The sequence below is a fragment of the Neomonachus schauinslandi genome, chromosome 10, assembly GCF_002201575.2.
Source record: "Neomonachus schauinslandi chromosome 10, ASM220157v2, whole genome shotgun sequence".
NCBI classification, from domain to species: Eukaryota; Metazoa; Chordata; class Mammalia; order Carnivora; family Phocidae; genus Neomonachus; species Neomonachus schauinslandi.
The window spans coordinates 78,734,209-78,754,752 of NC_058412.1; positions in this window are offsets into that span (position 1 = coordinate 78,734,209).

A 20,544-nucleotide genomic window follows, 5' to 3' on the forward strand; every position below is an offset into this window, starting at 1 on the left:
GGGATGCCTTTACTTCCACTGGCTGTCTGGCAAATCCCCACAGGCACTAAAAGTCCTTCCGCCTTCCTCCTCTCTGAGGCATCTTCATGACACGTACCAGCCACCCCTGCAGCCATTTGTCTCCATGTTGGAGGATACCACAGGCGATTTGGTGGTTAAGAGGATAAGCTTTGACGTCAGAAAGACTTGGGTTTGAATCCTGCCTCTACCATTTACTAGCTTGTGGAAACTAGTGGTTCATGTTCTCCACGTGGTGGCCTTAAGTACATTACTTAAGCTCAAACTCCTCATCTCTTACAATACCCATGTCAGAGTGATTGCATAAATTAAACAACATCTTGCATGAATAGGATAAGTATTTAGTTAAGTAGAGGGGACTATCCTAACTATTTGGTTTCCCTTACTATTCTGAAAACTCCTTGAAACATTTGTAAATTTCACACCAAGGAGAGCTACTCCCAATGAGGCAGAATCCCTTCATAAAAAAAAAAAAATTAATTCTTTCGTGTGCATTTGGAACAGAAATTAAAGGATGGCGTTTTCTGCCCGCTGTTTATGCGCTGACCTCTGCGGACTTCCCAGCCACGCCTCCTTCACTTTCCGCCCCCCGGCCCGCTCCACCGCCCGCACAGCGATAATCCACCCTGGCAGGCTGCCGCACACTCCGGACTGGGACTGCTCCTGCCACTTTGCTTCTTCGGGAGCTTGCTGCCCCAACCCTGGCAGGGAGCACTCGGGGAGCCTGCCCGTGTTCCTCTCAGGGAGCATCCCCGTGTGCCCCGCCCTGGGTGAACAGCTGGACAGATGAGAAGGCAGACATGGGACGTGAACAGCAACAGGTCCCTAGGCAGGGCTGGTCACAGATGCATTCCTGTAAACTTCTTCCCAGCCTCCGTCGAGATCTCTGGCCCAATGTTTAATAAATGTGCTTCCTCTGCCACAACACCCGACACACTTCATTACAATCAATTACTTATTCGTGCATCTTCTCCAGGAGAACGGGGGCTCTGCCAGGTAAAGTTGGCACTGGCCCTGCCCACGCCTGTCTCTGTCACACATAGTAGGCCCTCAATAAGTTTGTTGAGTGAGTATACGAATGAAAATAAACTACAGTTGGGTAAAACCAATGTTGACCTCAAAATTCTGTCATGTATTAACCTTGTCGTGCTGTGTGGCCTTGAGCAAATTGTAATATCTCAGAGCTCGGTTCCCTCGTAAAATGGGAAGCACAAAACACACCCTCCCATGGGAACAGGGCAGTTACCAGAGCAGGTCATAAACTGCAAAGCCCGCTCTTTACAAGACAGATGCCACTGGGTGTATTTGGAGCTGGGAGCGAGAAGTGATGAGAGAAGGTGGCAGAAAAGATGGCAGAAAAGATGCCTAAGCAGGTTAGTGGCAGAATGTCCTACTCCAAGCACACACTGCTTCTCCTGCACAAGAAAGCCGGGGTTTCACCTCTGATCCCAGGAAGGGCTGTGTTTGTGGGGCTGCTGTTCCCATGGGCCCACTCTCTCTTTACTATGCAAAATTCTGGAGGCCTCCCTGGAGGAAAGTGGCTCATGCTTTGTGATAGGGGACAAGAGCCCAGGAAACATGGCTTATCCTATCCGCCAGGACCTGGAAAGAAGCCCTGAGGGGCCTCATGAGTGAGTCTCTCCAGGAAGCTGGGATGGAGAAGTGTGTTTGGGAATCTTACAATTCCTTTTTGGGCCAATGCAACAGCTAGAGTAGTAGTGGGTGACGAAGGACTGATAGAAGCCTGGGGCCTCTATTGTAATTCCCAGCCAGAATGGGTGCCGACAGCCTATTCTGTCCAGGTGCTAGATTAGGGACAGAGGATAAGTACTGAGGGAGGAGGTCCACTGTGGTCCGCACCGGGGAGAACTGTGCAGGATCATAGATGTACATCTGAGAGCAGAGACTCCCCATCTTTGCATCCCCGAGCACTCTAGCATGGCATCTGGCACTCTGTAGGTGCTGCAAATTTTGGCTGAGTGAATAGGGAGGATCTGATCTCCTCAATGTCTGTGTATGTCTATATCTACTATTTATCCTATATGATAATAGAAATCACTGTGATTATTGAATGCTTATGCTGTACCAAGAAGCACTTTTATGTATTAATTGATTTAATTCTCACAAAACCCTATGAGATAGATACTATTCCTATCCTTATTTTGCCAATGAGGAAAATGAAGCCCTGAAGTTTAAGAAATTGCCCGAGGTCGCACAGATAATTAGTGATTGATGTAGGGTTCAAACACAGGTCTTACTGTTTCAGAACACATACAGTCTCTCTCTTCCTCTCTCCCTAACACACACACACACACACACACACACACACACTTTATTCACATACTCTTATGTGCATATGTAAAGAAATGTGGACACATTGTGCTTGTATTTATATGTAAATCTATATGCATAAAGTTTATTCCTGGCATGGCTATCCCGTATGAAATTTTCATTAGGTTTCTCAGCCCTAGTGAGCAACCCAAAACATACACATGTCTATAAAGGAATTTTACCTCACATGTCAGGATCACACAAATCAAACCAAGGGAGGGGGTGGGAAGGGGCTAAATTTTTAGTTGAACAACTTATCTCTGTTAGAACCAAAAGACTTCTAGTTAAGAAATAAATAAGAAACAGAAGGAAACAATCAGAAGGGATTTGTTTCTTTCTTCTTTCTTTCTTTCTTCTAAGGGAAGACAGAACAAGTCTCACACACTGGGTCTCCAAAGTACGGGTAAGTGGACAACGCTTTAAAGCAAAGGAGGCAGGGCGGCCCATCACCCATAAGAAAAATCACTGCGGGAGCCGCTATGTAATTCATGACTGGAACACGAAGCCAGGCCTGCTGCAGTGATATAATAAGAAACAAATAGGGTAGACAAGGATGGAACATAATTACGGAGACACTCAATCCGCTGGTTGCATTTACTAGAGAGTAAGTTGCATGCAGGAGAATTTGCATACAAATGAGGTGCTGAAAGCGCAGAAACAGGACAGTGATAAGACCTCATACATGTTATTAAAGCATGTCAGTGGGAAAAAAAATCATTAAATTGATTCCATGTGGGTTTAACTACATTATATTACCAAAATAAATTTCAAATGGCCTCCTGAGCTTTAAAACAGGCATGTGGGTTTCAATTCAGAAAGTTAGCTGATATTTTGTGTGTGTCTCGTTATTTGTGTTGCTTGGCCTTATTATTTTAGGAACTAATATTTTAAAATAAAGACTAAATTATTAGTTCTCCTATAGGTTAAATGTAATCATTCTTTTTTTTAACTTTCACAAACATTATTTTTTATTCTCTTGTTATATGCTCTGTGCAATCCTAGGCAAGACTCTTTTTTTTTTTTTAAGATTTTATTTATTTATTTGACAGAGAGAGACACAGCGAGAGAGGGAACACAAGCAAGGGGAGTGGGAGAGGGAGAAACAAGCTTCCCGCGGAGCAGGGAGCCTGATGCGGGGCTCAATCCCAGGACCCTGGGATCATGACCTGAGCCGAAGGCAGACGCTTAATGACCGAGCCACCCAGGCGCCCCCTTAGACAAGACTCTTAAATAATAATTTATTCAAAATACTTCATCATTACCATTGATGCAAACATGAATAGGTCAGAAAAAATGTAAACGTTTATAAATAACCATTCAAACTTCTACAACAGTTAAAATGATATTTAAGGAGTCCAACAGTCTTCTTTTGCTTTTCTTGAAAGTTGCTTTGTTGAAATACATTGTGAAGTAGGAATGAATTTTGTATCAAATGAAACTTCGTATCAGTATTTGAAAACAGTGATGGAGCTCTCATTTTCGGTTTGTGCATCTGTCATTAGAGGAATCACTCTGCTGCTAGCGTTGAAAGGCAAATCTACCAAAAGGGATGGGAGTATCCAAAACCCATGACAGATATCTAGGGCTGAGGCCTAGATGTGTCCCTGTTCATCCTCCCTAATTACCAACCACATCCTTGTTGTACAGTTTGCTCCTTGCTGCGTGGGCATCCTACTTGAACTTCCCTGCTCAGAGCCAGATGTAACTCACTGTATTCTCTCTCTGGTCTCCAGTACTGTGGGGTCTGCCGTCAGACTCCTATCTACTCAAGCAGTTCTCCTCAGAGTCCCAGAAAAACCTGTTCAAGGCTGGAGGTGGCTAACCTGAAGTTTTCAGCTCCCTTCATCTCTGTAGATGACTTCAGGGCTCAGGAGAGCCTATGGCACAAGAGTGCTTTTTGGTCGGGAAACTCTGTTCTAAAATTTGGAAGCTAAGAGTTGGTTATTACTTTCATACTCAATATGCCATTGGCTGATACATGCTGTGAAAATTAATCAAGGGACATCTCACTAAAGGAAAGTTGGGAGGCTCGGGGAACCTTAATATTCAACATCAGTTACAGGAAGAATGATCAATTACAGACCCCAATGGAAGAATCATCAACAGGAAAGAATCATCAGTTACAGGCCCCAGCAGGGAACCTTGTACACTGCCTCTCCTTCAAGAAACTGACTACCCCCCTCAACTCAGCCAATGAGACACCATCATCACCCTGAACTCATGATTCTTCCAATGGATTTTTGTTCAAAACAACCCCTCCAAACTTCTCCATAAAATCACTTTCCTCTCCTTTGTTTCCTGGACTTGCCTATGGTTTTGTCATAGCTTACATGTCCTTAATTTGCAACTCCCTGTTACTCCTAAATAACCCATTTTTGCTTCTAAAATAACTGACTTTTATTTTTAAGGATAACATTGCATGTTACTGTATCCCCACATTTGGATTTTGTTAATTACTCTTTGATCATCTTAAAGTATTTGCTTTCTATAGATTTTTATTGACATATAGTTGACATAAAATATTAGTTTCACCCAGGGGCGCCTGGGTGGCTCAGTCATTAAGCGTCTGCCTTCAGCTCAGGTCATGGTCCCAGGGTCCTGGGATCGAGCCCCACATCAGGCTCCCTGCTCCGCAGGAAGCCTGCTTCTCCCTCTCCCACTCCCCCTGCTTGTGTTCCCTCTCTCTCTGTCTCTCTCTCTGTCAAATAAATAAATAAAATCTTTAAAAAATATTAGTTTCAGGTGTACAACATAGCAATTCGACAACTCTATTCATTATGTTACGATCACCGTAAGTGTAGCTCCTGTCTGTCACTCTACAATGATACTATCATACAATTGTCTGTATTCCCTATGCTGTACCTTTCATCCCCCAAACTTACTCATGCCAAAACTAGAAGCCTGTACCTCCCACTCCTTCACCCATTTTGCCCATTCCTAACAATTCTCCCCTCTGCCAGCCACCAGTTTGTTCTCTGTATTTAAGAGTCTGTTTTTCTGTATCTTTTTCTTTGTTCATGTGTTTTGTTCCTTAAATTCCACATATGAGTAAGATCACATGGTATTCATCTTTCTCTGTCTGACTTATTTCACATAGCATATGATTCTCTAGGTCCATCCGTGTTGTTGCAAATGGCAAGATCTCATTCTTTTTTATTATTGCATAAGATTCAGTGCGTGTGTGTGTGTGTGTGTGTGTGTTCATACATACCACATCTACTTTATCCATTCATCTATTGATGGACACTTAGGTTTTGCTTTCTATATTTTATGCTATGTTTTTGGTCACATAGATATTCCTGCAAAGTACTTAATTTTGTTATTGATTATACCTTATACCAATGTATAAGATGATTCCATTTTTCGTTATAGTGCGCATCACATTGAATTTGACTTTGTATGAATAGAAATATCATACTCCTTATATTTAGTATTTTCCTGAGAGTTTTTATTTCTTTTAATTTTAATATTTCTTTGTCATTTTGACTTACATATTAGAAGCCTAGTAGTTTGTTAGACTTTACGTTGTTGGGTTTTTTTTATTTTTTATTTTTTTGAGAGAGAGAGAGAGCAAGAGAGCAACTACGTGAGTGGGGGGAGGGGCAGAGAGAGAGGGAGATTGAGAATCCCAAACAGGTTCTACACTCATTATTTCACTGGTCTTTCATTCTTTAAGTCTAGTCATTTTGAAACTGCCAAAAACATAAGCATTATTTACTGTTTTAATTTTGGTAAGATGGATAAAATGTTTAATAGAGTAGCATATTAAATAGAACTACTAATGGCACGATAATTTTAGTAATTCTGGTAGGAACTGATGTTAACTGAGAGCATACCATGTGCCAGAAACCCATGTTAAGTCTTTCAAAGATGCAACTCAGTGGTGGGTTTCCCAAGGCTGAGGGCCTAGCCAAGGCCAAGGGGTTAGCAGTACATGAAGCTCGGATCTAAATCCTTGGGTGTGACTACAGAGGCCAACCCCAAATCCAAAGGGATGCCTCAGAAATCTTTTAAGGAACACGTGTCCTCTTTTTCCCCAGTGACCTGCTATACATCTCCTCCAAGGATATTCAGAGGGCCTCTCAGCCAAAGAAAATTGGTCCTGGGAAAAAGCCACTTAGAGTGAATCCATTTAAAGTGGGGGCCAAATTTGATACTCAGTAGAGAAGAAGTTTCATTGTGACTTCATCTTTAAAAAATAAAATGAGGGGTGCCTGGGTGGCTCAGTCGCTAAGCGTCTGCCTTCGGCTCAGGTCAGGATCCCAAGGTCCTAGGATCGAGCCCCGCATCGGGCTCCCTGCTCAGCAGGAAGCCTGCTTCCCCCTCTCCCACTCCCCCTGCTTGTTCCCTCTCTCGCTGTCTCTCTCTCTGTCAAATAAATAAATCTTAAAAAAAATAAATAAAAATAAATAAAAAATAAAATGAAAAACTGTGAAAGTAAGTTTATTACATTTATTTAAATGTAGGTTATAATTGTAATTGTGTGCTAATTCTTAAAACAAAGAAGAAATAGACTGAGTACTATTTGGGTGGCTTTTTCTATTTGGGTGCAATGTTCCTGACCAAAGAGGAGGGTCGTACCTAAGGACATCCTTTACCTCACATAGTTTTATGACACAAACATAAAGAAAACATCTCTTTTATTGAAGGAGAAGGAGATGGAGAAGGAGGAGAAGGAGAAGAAGAAAAAGGAGAAGGGGGAAGTGGAGGCGGGGGGGGAAACAGCTGCAAAGAATTCATATATTTGCTTAATGCCTCTTTTAATCCCTTGACATTAAAATCACTCTCTTTTGAAATGGCTAGGTGTTAATTTTCTCTTCAATTTTTCACTGGAGAAACTTTGCTAACCTGCATTAGATAATAGTTTTACATGTGATTTGAACAGTTCTCCAATACCACTTTAATCTGCCCCATGAAATTTTACCATCTTTTGCAAAATGTATATTTCACTCTGCAATGGACTTACATCATATATCCATTGCATCACATTGTGTTGTCCTGCTTACATATGACAAATGGGGAGGGGCAAACTGTTCCAGTCTTGGTCCCTATAAGAAGTAGATGGCATACTCAGACTGTGTAATTGAGGAGAGTTTAATAAAGAAACCTTAAAAAATGTTGCTGGGCAGGGTTGGAGAAACCAGTAAAGGATACTGGTTTACTGGAGAAACCAGTAAAGGATACTGAAGGATATGTGGGTTAGCAATAGCAGGAAGCCAATCCTAGCCACACCTAATCCCTAAACCCCCACCTGTGACCCAAAGCACACAGCTATAGCCAGAGGAGAGGGCTGCAACAAAGAAGTTGTGATTTAGGTAGAAGGACACAGGCCATTCGCAATAATCCAGTTGAGAAGGAGCTGGGAGAGTAATTATCAGTAATTATCCTGATTATCATTCTTCTATTGTCTTCTGGTCCTGCCAGTGAGTCCATTGGCTAAACCCAGATGGAATCCAGAGAGGAAGGGAGCCCATTGAATACATTTATAGAGTTCAGCCTCTTAGGAGAAAGGGAGGTGGAAAGGGAGAAATTGGATCTATGGGGACAAATAAAAATATCTATCATACTGACCAGAAACATGTTGATTTGTTGACTCAGTAGATTCTGATATTAAGTGGACAGTGATATTTGAATAAGAACCAACCCTACAGGTGCTCAATTCATTATGGATCTTCTAGTTTTATAACTTGTCCTTGCTATATTACATCATAACTGGAGCAATCTGCATGACAAATATTGGGTTAATATGATCTCCTGAAGTTTCCTTTCTAAAGGAATGCAGAAGAAAGTTTCCTTTTCTACTTTGAAGAGAGAAGAAATTGAACAAGGGATAAATTGAACACATGTGCTTTGGGAACATATTTGTATATATATACACATAACACAGAAAAATGTCCCTATATAGCATGGGTGAATTTATTGAGTCAGCTAGCAATAATGGTCATTTCAATAGCTAGAAAATGCTTTCTGACATTTTGAATCCAAGAGACCATATTTAAATTTTCAAGCCTTCACTTAACTACCAGTTTCATAATCTCACCTGACTTACAAGGTTTAATGAGCAAAATGAAAGTTTCAGAAAGAAATTAAGTTGGAAATCATTCCATTTTCTATCATAGTTGCAATGGCTTAAGAAAATTTAAAAAAAAACAAGGGCACCTGGGTGGCTCAGTCAGTTAAGTGTCCAACTCTTGATCAGCTCAGGTCATGATCCCAGGGTCATGGGATTGAGTCCCACATCTGGCTCCAGGCTTAGGGTGGAGTCTGCTTGTCCCTCTCCCACCCCTCTGACCTTCTTTCTGCTCACATACACATGCATGCTCTCTTTCTTTCTCTCTCTCAAATAAATAAATAAATCTTAAAAAAAAAGAAAATAAAAAAAAACAAACAAAGTTACCTCTGGCTACTTTCTGAAGTCTTTCAGAAGATCTGAAATGAATGCTATCTAGAATAATGACTAAAATCTATTTGCTTCTATACATTCACGATAATTTTCCTGTTTTTAAATATTCTAATGGTCAAAACAGGACAAATAAGGGCAAAAGGAACAGAACACATCATTCTGACAAAAGCTTAGTCCAGACTACAGTTGCAGAGAAAAGCACTTGTTTTTAACTGGTAAGTCATTCACTTATTTTCAAGATGTAACTTACCACTACCCACTCAACCAGAAAACTAGGAAATGGCCCATGGCCCCAAACCCTCATATATCTCTAGCCTTTCATATCTGAAGTCCTATTATCTCCTCTGGGAGCCAGGTTCTGGGTGCATCTTCACTAATCTAAGCCAAGTCTTAGTTTGGGTTCACCCACAGATAGAAGCTGAGACATGGATTCTAGTGTAAATTATTTTTTAGGGAAGCTAAGAAGTCACCAGGAAGGGATCTAGGTAGAGAGACAAGGAAGGGAAAGCAGCCAAAAGGAGATATTATCAAACCACTGTAGCCAACTAGAACTTAACTTCTGGAAAAATGACCTGGGAGCCAGTGTAGAACACACAACTCAGGAGTTGAGAGCTGGAGTATTTTTATGCCGATTTCTGTCATTGGTTGAAAGCTACTTGCTGGAGGCACTAGTTTGCTCACACTTCAAGTTGGCCAAAGATGAAGGCAAAGTGGGATTTGGAGGCCAGAGAAGACCTTCAGGCAAAGAAGCACAATTATTGGCAGTTAGAAGTCAGACTGACATATTCTAAGGTAGTGAGTTAGAGTCAGGGTATAGGGGCAGGGCACCAACATCTGCTTCACCAAGGCTCTCTCTCTCTCTCTATTGTCATCAATTCAGGGGATTTATTTTCTTGTCTTGGAGTGGAGAGGCCTCTACTCTCTACCCCTGTTTCTCTCAAGAATTTTGCTGAGGCCTCACATTCTCTAAGTTTCCCTAAAGGCTTAGGCTTTTGGACCACCAAAGCCAGAGAGTTACAGGCCTCCCTAGGTCTCTATTCTATCATATTTTCACACGGGACAATGAACACAGAGCAAATCATCTATATAAATGGATAAAAGCAAAAGATGGAAATACTTTGGAGGGAGTTATTATCTCAAAATTTTATCCTTCTATAGAATCCACCATTGTTGTTATCAACACCACAATTAGTTATCTTATTACTGTGAGCGCAACAGAAAATATCATTATGAGAACACCCATGAATATTAGTACTAGTAAATGTAAAAACTATAATCAAATAAAAGTAATATATAATTTTTGGCATCTGTGTACCCACAATTCAAACTTATTTTTATTAAAATCCTATAAAATATTTCTTTTCAGGCTATGATAGAATGACTTATAGTGGACTAATGATTCAGCTGAAAACAAGTGGAAAAGCAAATACAAAGTAAATTTGTTTGAGGGCATTGGAGAAATGCTGGGAGAGGTGCCAATTCTTGAAGGGCCAAGGTCCTAGAGAAAAGGGAAGCTCACTGAGAGAAGGGAAACTCAACAATTTTCATTCCATTCTTCTTAGGACATTTGCTGATTCCTGACACAGAGGGAGTAAAGTTGAATCGGGCAAAAGAAAACTACCAAGAATCAGATAAACCAGAACTTCTGATAATCTCACAGGAATGGAAATGCAAAATAGGAGTTTGGGGTTGCCAAAACAGCCAAGACATGAAGGGCCAAGCACTCAAAGAGAAGAGAAGTTCAGAAAAGTGAGCCTGACATTCCACAGCAGTTTCTCCCTTGAGGCATTTTCTGATTCTTAAATTGTGCAATACAAAGGCTCAGAAACCCCTGAAAAAATAGCAGGAAAACATAGCAGAAGTTTTACTGGTCATATATATGTAGAGAAATGAAAATTAGAGCCCAGTACCCCCTAAGCTCTAGCAAACACCCAAGCTCTCAGTGAGAGTCTGGAGTATGTATTAAAGGTAGGTTTGAATCAGAAATAGATTCAAACTTACAAAGGCTGTAACATAGCTTTGAACCAAGGATTAAGGTAAACTGCCCATATTTGAGCTGTCTGGCAGAGGGTAGCATTAATTCTCTCTGAAGAAGAAAAAATTAGACTCAGCCTCTTCAATTTTTTATACACAATGTTTGACATTCAATTAAACGTATCAAGTATATAGGAAACAGGGTCAAGAGAAAAATAGGCAATAAAAATAGACAAAGAGGTGATCGAGATATTTCAGTTATATGCATTCACACATCTGATTAATATGTTTATGAAACTAGATGCTAAGATGAATAATTTCAACAGAAAACTGTAATATACTAAAGGGAAAGTCTAGAAATTGAAAATATAGCTGAAATTAAGAAAGGGCTCAATAAATAGGTATAGCAGCAGGTTGAAAACAACTGAGGAGAGGATTCGTGTATTTAATGATAGGTCTGTTGAAAAATATACACATTGACACAATGAGAAAAAATGGAGAGGAAAAAATGTTAGAAACATAACAATTATAATGAAAAGGCCCAAAATTTGTGTACCTGGGATTTTGGAGGAAGATAGAAAGATTAGGGCAAAAGCAATATTTAAAAGAGATAATGTCCGACAGCTTTCCAAGACTTACAAAAGACATTATGCTACCGATACAGGGATCACTCTGACCCTCAAGCAGTATAAAGAAATTAAAAGAAATAAAACCCATATACCCACTACATCATAGTAAAAATGAAGAAACTTAAAGACAAAGGGGAAATACTAATAGCAGCCAAAGAAAAAAGAGCACTTTCAAATAGTCAATGAACAATAAGGCTAATATCTGACTTCTCAATAGAAACTTCAGAAGCCAGAAAACAATGGAAAGATATCTTTAAGTATTGAAAGGAAGTCATTTCCAAACTAGAATTTTATACTAAAAATATATATTCTTTAAAAATTAAGGAAAAATAAAGATACTTTTGGATAAACACAAAGAATTTATTGCCAGGGGTTCCCACACAAGAAACACTAAATTGGGCTTTTCAGACAGAAGGAAAATGATCCCAGATTGAAATATAGAAAGGAATAAATAAAGAAGATTACACATGAATGAATAATATGTTAATAACAACAACAATTCATGTGATTTAAGATGTTTGTACAATTAAAGTTCATGACAATCATACCAAAAGAAGCAGATAATGAGTAAATGGAGTTAAAAATTCTAACATGAGAAGTGGTAAATGAACTAATTTATATTGAACCATAAGATGTAAAAAGCATAGACAGTAGTCTCTAGGGTAGCCATTTAAAGAACAATACAGGAATACATAACTAAAAGCAAGCTGAAAATTATAAAATAATAAAATATTTTTGATTATCTAAAAGGTAAAAAAAAAAAAAGAGATGATGAATGTTCTACAAAACAGGTAGGATGGCAGCTACCCAAGCAAATCAGTATTGGACTGGATTTCAAAAAAACAAGTACCAACTATATGTGGCCAACCAGACACACATTTTAGTATAAGGACAATACAAAAGGGGTTACAATTAGAAGATAAAGAAAACTGTACCAGGCGCCTGAGTGGCTCAGTTGGTTAAGCGACTGCCTTCGGCTCAGGTCGTGATCCTGGAGTCCCTGGATCGAGTCCCGCATCGGGCTCCCTGCTCGGCAGGGAGCCTGCTTCTGCCTCTGACCCTCCCCCCTCTCATGTGCTCTCTCTCTCTCATTCTCTCTGTCTCAAATAAATAAATTTTAAAAACCTTTAAAAAAAAAAAAAAGAAAACTGTACCATGCAAACACAAAGCAGAAGAAAGCTGATACAGCTGTGCTAATCTACCAAGTACTAGTCAAGGGACAAGGTAAGCTTTAAGGTAAGAAACAGTGCTAGAAATAAAGAGAGACTTTCATAATAACAAAAAGGGTGAAGCTTCAAGAAATATACAAAAATTATACATTTGTATGCACTTAATGACATAGTTACAAAATACATAAAACAAAACTTGACAGAACTAAAAGTGGAAATAACCAAATCCACAATCCTACTTGACATTTAAACATGAATTTCTCATTAACTGACAGAACAGGTCAACAAGAAATTCAGTAAGGGCATAAAAGACTTGAACAACATGATTAATAAGTTTGACCTAATTGTTCTATATAGAACACTGCATCCAAAAATGACAGGATAGTTATCCTTTTCAAATGCACATTGAATAGTTACCAAAATTTAACATATTCTGGTCCATAAAACAAGGAGTGAAATCACTCAAAGTATGTTATTTGTCAGTGAAATTAAGCCATATATCAGTAACAAAAGATAACTCGAAAATTCTCAAATGTTTAGAAATTTAAAAAATTTCTAAATAACTTTTGGGTCAAGGAATTATAATGGAAATTAGTAACTATTTTAAAGTGAATGATAAGTGGTTCTATTTCCAGTAATGGTGGAGAAACTTGTATTGGATTAACCCTCCCACAGATAAAAATTATAAACTCTGGGCAAAATACTAGCAACCTCTGGACAACAACAGCAACAAAAACAAATGACTGTTTGTTAATTAGTCATATCACAATTGAATTGCTTAAAACCAGTGAAAACGAAAAAAAAAAATCCTAAAAGCTTCCAGATAAAAAAAGACAAATTATGTACAGAGGAAATGAGATAAAGCTGATTACAGATTTCTTGGTATAAACAATGCAAATTGGAAGACAATGGAGCAAGAACTTGTAAGTGCTGAAATTAAAAAAAAATCTGTCAATGTAGAATTCTTTACTCAGCAAAAACGAAGACATGTTCAAACATACAAAAGCTGAAAAAATTCATCACAATCAGACCTGTACTACAATAAATGATAGAGGAAATTGTTCAAGCAGAAGGAAAATTATAGGAGTTGGAAATCTAGATCTACACAAAAGAATGAAGAGCACCAGTAAAAGTAAGTATAAGGGTAAACATAAAGACATTTTCTTATTATTGGAATATCTGTGAAAGAAAAGTAGTAACAATGTATTGTGGGTTTTATAACACATGTAGAAGAAAAATATATGACAGCAACAGCTCAAAGGCCAGGAGGGGAGGAATGAAAATAATCTCTTGAAAGACTCTTAAACAGTAATGTAAAATGCTACATAACATCTTTTGATGGCAGATTATGATAATTAAAAGCTGTATACTATAAACCCTAAAGCAACCATTAAAATAACATTACAAAGTGTTCTAGCTAATAACCAATGAAAAAGATAAAGTTAAAGCATAAAATACACACATTTAATTTTAAAAAAGCAGAAAAAGGGGGAAATGGAACAAAACACTGAAGGACAAACAGAAAACAAATAACGAGAAGATAGAGTGAAATCCAATCTTATCAATAATCAATCACATTCAATGGTCTAAACAGTTCAATTTAAAGACACAGATCAAATGGGATTTAAAAAAATCAAGACCCATGTACATGTGCCTACAAAAAACTAAAGTGTAAAGACAACAACAGGTAAAAAATAAAAGAATGGAAAAAGATATACCACATTAACCCTAGTTGAAAGAAGGCTTTAATTGTTATGTTAATATCAGGTGAAGTCAATTTCAGAGAAAAAATCACCAAGGACACAGAGGGTCATTCATAATGATAAAAAGATCAATTCATCAAGAGGATATACAATTTTAACATTTACGTTTCTAAAACAGACCTTCATGATATATGAAGCAAAAATTGAAAAAACTTCAAAGAGAAGTAGACAAATTCACATTTATGCTAGAAGATTTCACCACCTATGTGTTCATAATTGAGAGAAAAAGTATAAAGAGCATCAAAATTGGTACAGAAGATTTGAACAACCCTATCAAAATACCCTCATTTACATTAAAGAACACTCCACCAATAACAGCAGAAGGCACATTTTTTTCAAGTACATTTACCAAGACACATCATGTTCTAGGCCATAAAACTATTCTTAGTAATTTTGAAATCTATGAAGTCATCCAAAGTATGTTCTCTACAATGGCATTAAGTTAGAAATAAATAACAAAAGTCCCTAGGAAATCCCCAAATATTTAGAAACTAAGAAACTTCCAAATAACCTGTGACTCTCAGAAAAAAAAATACAAAGGGAGGTTACAAAGTATTTTTAACTGAATGAAAATGAAAACACAACCTATAAAAATTTGTGGAATGCAGCTAAAGCTATATTTAAAAGCAAATTTATAATGCTAAACACCTGTATTAGAAAAGAAAACATATTTCAAATCAAAGACTAAACCTTAAGAAACCAAAATAAGAGGAACTAATAAAACCTAAGGTAATCAGAAGAAAGAAAAGAATAAAGATCAAAGCAGAAATCAATAAAATAAAAAACAGAAAAACAATATAGATATATTTATGAAACAAAAAACTAGAATTTTGAGAAGATCAATAAAACTGATGAACTTCTAGTCAGATGAGTTCATTGTGATTTTTACCAAACATTGTTTCCAGGTTGTTGTCTTATATAGTATGTGTGTTACATATGTTGCTTCCTTTCTCACCCCCTGTCTCATTCTTGTCCAAGCTCTGAATCCCTTCATTAAAACAGCTTAACTAGTGGGTTTTTTAAAATCATAGCTGAGAAATTTGACACTGATACACTTCAAAGACCTTAGTCAGATTTCATAGGTTTCACATGTACTCATTTGTATTTGTATACGCGTGTGTGTGTTTAGTTCTGTGCAATTTCATTACGTGGGTGGATTTCTGCGACTACCGCCACAATCAAGATACAGAACAGTTCACTTTGCAAAAAGCCCGCATGCTAATCTTATATAACCATAGCCACCTCCCTCTTACTACTACTCCCTGCCCCCATATAATCCTTGGCAATAACTATTCTGTACTCTATAATCTTGTTGTTTCAAAAAATTTTTATAAAGGGAATTAGGCAGAGATTCAATTTTTGTCACTCAGCACAATTCCCCGGGGACCTATCCAAGTTGTTGCACATATTAATAGTTCACCACTATTTATTGTTGTGTAGTACTTGTGAAACGGGTGTTACCACAGTTTGTTAAAACACTCACCTGTTGAAGGATACCTGTCTGGGCTCTTACCAGTTTTTGGCTATCGTTGATAAAGCTGCTATAAACATTCATATACAGATTTTTGTACGGACATGTTTTGATTTCTCTGGGGTAAAGATCTAACAGTGCAATTGCTGGACCATATGGTAGTTGCACGTTTACTTCTCTAAGAAACTGACAAATTGCCCCCCCCCTCCAAATAACACAAAATGGATCCTACACTTAAATGTAAAACCCAAAACTATAAATTTATAGAGGAAAACACAGAGAAGGTGGTTTTGACCTTAGGTTAGGCAGTCATTTTTTTAGATACAACATCAAAAGCAAAATGCATTAAAAGAAAGTATTGAGAAACTGTACATTATCAAAATTGAAAACTTGTACTTCTCAAAATACACTTGAAGAGAATAAAAAGGCAAACCACAGACTGGGAGAAAATATTTGCACACCCCATATTTGATTAAGAACTTGGATCCAGGGGCGCCCGGGTGGCTCAGTCGTTAAGCGTTTGGCTTCAGCTCAGGTCGTGATCCCAGGGTCCTGGGATCGAGTCCCGCATCAGGCTCCTTGCTCTGCTCAGCGGGAAGCCTGCTTCTCCCTCTCCCACTCCCCCTGCTTGTATTCCCTCTCTCACTGTGTCTCTCTCTGTCAAATAAATAAATAAAATCTTAAAAAAAAAACAACTTGGATCCAGAATAAAGAACTCTTCAAACTCAATAATAAGACAACGAACAACCCAATATAAAATGGGCAAAAGATTTTAACGGACACTTCACCAAAGATGATATACAAATGGCAAATAAGCATATGAAAGGTGTGCACCATTACGTCATCAGGGCAATGAATTAAAATCACAATGCGATATCACTACCTATAGATCAGAATTTCTAAACTTAAAATGCCTGATCATACCAAGTATTGGAGAAGATGGGGAGCAACTGTAATTCTTTTTTTTTTTTTAAAGATTTTTTTTTAAATTTATTTGACAGACACAGTGAGAGAGGGAACACAAGCAGGGGGAGTGGGAGAGGGAGAAGCAGGCTCCCCGCGGAGCAGGGAGCCCGATGCGGGGCTCGATTCCAGGACCCTGGGACCATGACCCGAGCCGAAGGCAGACGCTTAACGACTGAGCCACCCAGGCGCCCCAGCAACTGTAATTCTTGTACACTGCTGGTGAGAATGTAAAATGGCACAACTACTTTGTTAAACAGTTCAGCAGACTCTTAAAAAGGTAAACCTCTACCTACCCCATGACCCAGCCATTCTGCTCTTAGATAGAAAAGAAAGCATATGTCCATGCCAAGACTTGTACACAAATATTTATAGCAACTTTATTTGTCATAGCCCCAAACTGGAAACACCTAAATATACATCAATAGGTGGTTGGGTAACTGAATTTTGGTAGGTATATACAGTGGAATACAGCTCAGCTTTAAAAAAAAATGAGTTAAAACATAGCCCAACATGGATAAATCTCAAAATAATTATGCTGAGGATAAGAAGCAAGACCAAAAAAAAAAAAAAAAGAAAGAAAGAAACCACATGATTTACTTCTATAAAATGTGAGATCAGGCAAATAATCTAAAGTTAAATAAAGCTGATCAGGAGTTGCTGGAGGATGAGGATGGGGAGTGGCAAAAAGGAGGCAATACAAAGGAGTTTGAGGAATCTTTTAGAAATAATGGGTATTTACATTATCTTGATTGTGGTGACTGGGTGACAGTTTCATGCATGTGAACCTATATTCAAATGTATCAAATTATTCACTTTAAGTACATACAGTTTCTTGTTTGACAATTATACCTCAAAAAAACCTGTTTCAAAATTTAATTTAAAAGTTTTCCTACAAAGAATTAGGCCTGGAGGTATTTGCTAGTGAATGCTTCTAAATATTAAGGAAGAAATAGCACCAATTTTATGCAAACTCTTTTAGAGAACGGATAAAAAAGGAATACTTTCCAACTTGTTCTATGAGGCCAGCATATTCTTAATACCAAAATCAGGCAAAATAAGGCAATATGGAAAAAATAAATTGCCAGCCAAATTCTTCTTATAATGCAAAACCCTAAAAAAAATTAGCAAACTGCATCCTGCAATTTATAAAAAGTGTAACATATCACAAAGAAGTTAGGCTTATTCCAGGAATGATTCTGAAAAATTACCAATTATCAGAATAAATGTGAAAAATCATATTATTTGAACAGATCTGTAAAAAGTATTTGACCTAATTCAACACCTACTTATTTATTTAAAAAAAAAACCCAAACACTTAGCAAATTAGAAATAAAAAGGAACTTCCTTAATACAGTAGAGAATTTACAAAAATTCTGTAGTAAACAACTTAATGGTGAAATAGGGAAAGCTTTCCCTCTGTGATCAGGAATAAAACAAGGATGCTCAGTATCACTATTTCTATTCAGTATTATACAGTATAATATGGCCAGTACAACAAGGTAAGAAAAAAAAGTTTTAAGAATTGGAAAGTAAGTAATAAAACTGTTATTAACAGCACCATGGCTGTGTTTATAGAAAAGGCAAAAGAGTCTAACACTCGTAGGATTAATAATTAATTTAGCAAGATCACTGAATACAGGATCGACATACAACAGTTATATTTCTATACATCAGGAAATATCACCAAATAAAACTTTAAGACAATATCATTTAAAATAGTATCAACAAACATCATATAACTAAAAATAAGGTTAATGAAAGTTATATAATTCCTTTGCATTGAAAATTACAAAATAACATATAGAGAAATTAAAGAAGACCTAAATAAATAGGATATGTCATCTTCATTTTTAATTAATTAATTAATTAATTTATTTATTTATTTATTTTAAAGATGTTTAGAGTATGCGTGTGCGAGCACAAGCAGGCGGAGTGGAAGGCAGAGCAGGCAGAGGGAGAAGCATACTCCCCTGGGTGCCTGGGTGGCTCAGTACTTAAACGTCTGCCTTCGGGTCAGGTCATGATCCCAGGGTCCTAGGATCGAGCCCCGCATCGGGCTCCCTGCTCAGCGAGAAGCGTGCTTCTCCCTCTCCCACTCCCCCTGCTTGTGTTCCCTCTCTCGCTGTGTCTCTCTCTGTCAGATAAATAAATAAGATCTTAAAAAAAAAAAAAAGGAGAAGAAGAAGCAGACTCCCCACTGAGCAGGGAGCCCGATGCAGAACTCAGTCCCAGGACCCTGGGAATCATGACCTGAGCCAAAGGCAGACAATTAATGGACAGAGCCACCCAGGCGTCCCTCAGTTTTATACTATAAAATTTCATTTTTCCTCTTCAATCCAATGAATTTATTTGGGAATGGAAAGGGCCAAGAAGAGTCAAGACAATCTTAAAAAAGGAAGGTTAAGTTCTTGCCAATCCATAGATCAATTCATATGGAACACATCAGTGAGCCCAGCACCAGACCTGCACATATGCTCTACCTGACTTACAATGAAGGTAGAAAGGAGAAATGATCATTTTTTTCCAAAAGCAGTGCCAGAACAACTGGACACAAGGGACAACAATTAATCTCGACATCTACCTCACACCATGAAAAGAAACGTTGATGAATTCTAGATCTAAATGTAACAGGTAAACAATAGCACGTGTAGAAGAGAACACTGGAGAATATTTTGGTGACACAAGGGTAGGCAGAGATATCTTAAATAGGATACAAAAAGCACTGACCACAGTGGAAAACTGGTAAATTAGACCAAGTAAGACTTTCTTGGGATGCCTGGGTGGCTCAGTTGGTTCAGCGTCTGCCTTTGGCTCAGGTCATGATCCCAGAGTCCTGGAAGGGAGCCTGCTCAGCGGGGAGTCTACTTCTCCCTCTGCCTCTGCGCCTCCCCCGCTCCTGCTCGTGCTCTCTCTCTCTTGCTCACTCTCTCTCTCAAATAAATAAATAAAATCTTTAAAAAAAGGTAAGACTTTCTGTTTGTCAAGGGATACCCTTCGGAAGTTGAAATACAAATTGCTGAATATTTGCAACTCATTGTTCACAAAGAATTTGATACTCTAACCAGTCAATAAGGAAAATACAGACACACGATCGATAAAACATGTGAGCAGCTATGTCACAAAAAGAATAAGCAAGTGTTCAGGAAACACATGAAAAAGTGCTTGCATCATGAGGTGTCGGGTGAGTACAAGACCAAATCACAAGGGGATACTACTATACATACACCGAGATGATTAAAATTAAAAAGACAAACAATACCAAGTATTGACAAGGTTGTGGAGCAACTGAATTCTCAGTCACGGCTGCTGAATGTGTTGATTTGTACAACCATTTGGTAGTATTTACTAACACTGAATATCCTCATACCTTATGTTCCAATAATTCCACCTCTGGGCTTATCCCCCACAGACAGGTGTATACATGTACCCCGAAAGGCACGTGTACGAATGTTCATGGCAGCACTCTTCGTGATAGCTAAAAACTGAAAGCAAGGCAAATACCCCTTGGCGGTGGAATTAAGCAATAATAATTTGTAGTCTATTCTCACAACACAATACTCTATAGCAGAGGTCAGCAGGCTTTCCTGTCAAGGGTTGGAGAGTGAATATTTTAGGTTTTACAAGTCCCACATTGTCTTTGGTGCATACTCATGTCATTTGTTCACAACTCTTGAGACATGTAAAAGCCAGTCTTAGCTGGTGGGCTGTTCCAGAACAGCTGGAGTGGGCTGCAGTCTGCCAGGCCCCGCTCTTGACCGACGACAAGTGTGTTACTGCCATGTGCAATAACATGAATGAATTTCACTAACGCAATTTTGCA